A 3,723-nucleotide genomic window follows, 5' to 3' on the forward strand; every position below is an offset into this window, starting at 1 on the left:
GCAGAGAGAAGCCACAATCTCTCCTGACGGTGGGCGGGCGGCCAGAGCGTCCCGTCACGCCGCCTAGACTTCGGAGAACCGGTGACCGCTAGGTGACGCCCGATGACAACATATGCAAGTGTCAGCCCGGCACCCTCCCAGGCATTTCCCCCACAACTAATGGAGCGGAGACCCTGAGGGGGAAGGAAGCACCGTGACTCGGCAATACGCGCAGAAACACACGCACCTACGTACGTGCGTAGGTACGTACGTACGCACGCACGCACGCACGCACGGACGTACCCACGCACGCACTCACACGCACGGCGTATCCCACAGAATAGCAGAGTGTATACCGTGATAGCGAGAGGGCCCACGCCATTTTCTTCTCTAGTAACAAAAGAAAAAGCAGGCCGAGGCCCGGCGGCCCACGCCCCTCACCCCAGCACTCCGGTAGTCAGAGGCAGAGGCGGGCGGGTCACCCGGGGTCAGGAGTTCCGAACCATCCCCGTCAACATGGCGAAACCCCCGCCTCCAGGCCCTCGAAAGGCCGGGCAGGGGCAGGAGAATCGCTGGAACTCGGGAGGTGGAGGTCGCAGTGAGCCAAGATCTCACCACCGACCGCACTTCAGCCTGGGCGACAGAGCGAGACTCCGGGGGCGGGGGGGGGGTGGTGGGGGGGATTCGCTTCCCTCTTTAGGTGACCACGCACCGTGACACGTACACAGAGAGCTCGGAAGGTACACAGGCTCTGACCTCCTCTGTGGTTTTGAGTCGGTCTGGCGATATTTTCCAGGCCTTCCGTTTCCCCGTAAGCAGTCACAGAAATGAAAACTCCCTCCTTTCCCAATTCGTCTTCAGCTCATCATCAGGCCGTAAGAATAAGCAGCCCGACCCGATCCGACCCTCCCGCTGGGTCCGGGAGCAATTGCACTCCAGCCCGGGCGACAGAGCGAGCGGAACCTCTGTCGCAGAAGAAAACAATTAAAAAGAAGGAAGATAGATAGATAATCAGCCAGCCGTTTTGTGTCGTGCTGCGTCCTGGCACCCGCCCGGGCCGGTAGGCCCAGCTCCTCAGGGGCTGAGTCAGGGGAGCATCTCTCTAAGCCCACCAGTCAGTTCAAGGTCACAGTGACCTACGATCGACCTGGGCGACACAGGGAGACCCCATCTCTAAAAAAGTACATGGAAGCGTGGATGGTCGTAGAAGACATACAAGGAGGTGGCGGAGCACGGGAAGGCTCCGCTCGTTCCTGAAGACCAGAGCACAGCCGGGTGCGGTGGCTCAAGCCTGTCGTCCCAGCACTTTGGGAGGCCGAGGCGGGTGGATCACGAGGTCGAGAGATCGAGACCAACCTGGTCAACGGGGTGAAACCCCGTCTCTGCTAAACATACCGGAAAATAGACAAATAAATAAATTAGCTGGGCACGGTGGCACGTGCCTATAATCCCAGCTACTCGGGAGGCTGAGGCAGGAGAATTGCCTGAACCCAGGAGGCGGAGGTTGCGGTGAGCCGAGATCGCGCCATCGCACTCCAGCCTGGGTAACGAGAGCGAAACTCCGTCTCAAAAAAATAAAAAAGACCAGAGCACACAAACAGGACCATCCGCTTGAGGTAGCCACCGTTCCGAATCACGGCGGAGGCCTCGAGGATTTCAGAGCAAGGCCCTGCCGTCATCTGCGGCACCCGACCTCGCCTGTAAATATTTCCGGAAACCGACTCGTCCGTCCATTCATTCACTCACTCATCCATCCATCCATCCATCCATCCATCCATCCATCCATCAAGTAGGGAGGAAGGAAGAGAAAAAAGAAAAAGAATGAGGCCGGGTGTGGTGGCTCATGCCTGTAATTCAAGTACTTTGGAGGCCAAGGCGTGCAGATCACCTGAGGTCGGGAGTTCAAGACCAGCCTGACCAACATGGTGAAACCCCATCTTTTTTTTTTTTTTTTCAATAAATAAATAAATAAATAAAAGCAAAGGAAGAAAGGGGGGAGGGGAGGAAGAGAGAGAGAGAGAGAAGGAGAAGAAGGAGAAGAAAGAGGAAAAGGTGGAGGAGGAGGAGGAGGAGGAGGAGGAGGAGGAGGAGGAGGAGGAGAAAAGAAATAAAAAGAGGGCAGCGCACCATGGCTCACGCCTATAATCCCAACACTTTGGGAGACTCAGGTGGAAGAATCGCTTGAGCCCAGGAGTTTGAGACCAGCCCTGGCAACACAGCGAGCCCCCGTTTGTACTAAAAAATCAAAACAATTAAAAAGTTAGCCGGGCATCGTGATGGCAGGCACCTGTATAGTTCTAGCTGTTTTGGAGCCGGAGGTGGGAGGATTGCTTGAGGTCGGGAAGTGGAGGCTGCCATGGGCCTTGGCCAGACAAATGCACCGCAGCCTGTTTCCCGGGCTGGTCTTCAACTCCTCAGCTCTAGCGAAGCACCTGCCTCACCTCCAAACTTGCACCCACCACATTCATCCGTCCCGGAGGTGTCTGTGACAGATTTTAGTAGGGGAGCATTCATTTCTAAATACCAGAGCAGATCAACAGGACCATCCGTTTGAGACAGACACCACCATTCTGAATCACAGCAGAGGCTTTGAGGATTTCAGAGCAAGACCCTGCTGCTATCTGCAGATAACCACCCTTCTTTCGAGGGACAGGGCTCTGTCAGGTAGCCTCTGGCTGTAAACCAAAGGCCCAACCACGGGGCCATAAAGTTAACCATGTTAGCCGAGCCGCTCATAACGCACCGAGCATAATCCCAGCACTTTGGGAGGCTGAGACGACGGGTGGATCACTTGAAGTCAGGGGTTCGAGACTAGCCTGCTGACCAGGGCAAAACCCCGTCTCTACTACATACACAAAAGTTAGCCGGGTGCGGTGGCACGCACCTGTAGTCCCAGCTACTCACTCGGGAGGCCGAGGCGGAAGAATCGCTTTGACTCGGGAGTCGGAGGTTGAAGAGAGCCGCGATCACGCCACCGCACTCCAGGCTGGGCGACAGAGGAAGACTCCGTCTCAAATAAGAACAATAGCAAGAAGTATAATAATAATAACGACGTTAAATTAAATGTAGAAAAACAAGAAATCACACATAATTTGTAGCGTCATTGCTGCCTCAAAAGGCGAGAAGCATAGGTTTGTGTCACCATGGGTTTTCTTTGTTCCTGAAAAATTGCTCATTCATTCATTCATTCATTCATTCATTCATTCATTCGTTCGTTCGTTCAATTCTATTTTATTCTGTTCCATTCTATTCTATTCTATTCTAGCGTGTGTGTGTGTGTGTGTGTGTGTGTGTGTGTGTGTGTGTGTGTGGCTTTTTTCTGTTTTCTAAATATGGGGTTTCTTTTTTCTAAAGATGGCCAGGCTGGTCTTGAACTCCTGACCTCAGGTGATCCACCCACCTCGGCCTTTCAAAGTGCTAGGATGACAGGCGTGAGCCACCGCGCCCGGCCTTATTCTAATATTTTGGAGAAGCAGTCTTTCTCTGTCACCCAGGCTCAGTGCAACCTCCGCCCCCTGTGGGTTCAAGCAATTCTCCTACCTCAGCCTCCCGAGTGAGTGAGCAGCTGGGACTACACTACAGGCACGTGCCACCACGGCCCCCTAACTTTTCTGTATTTCCAGTAGAGGCAAGGGTTTCACTATGTTGACCATGCTGGTCTCGACCTCCTGACCTCTGATCCACCCGCCACAACCTCCCAGGCAGGCTTGAGCCACCACCACGCCTGGCCTATTTATTCTTTTA

Source organism: Callithrix jacchus, chromosome 19 (genome assembly GCF_049354715.1).
Source record: "Callithrix jacchus isolate 240 chromosome 19, calJac240_pri, whole genome shotgun sequence".
NCBI lineage: Eukaryota > Metazoa > Chordata > Mammalia > Primates > Cebidae > Callithrix > Callithrix jacchus.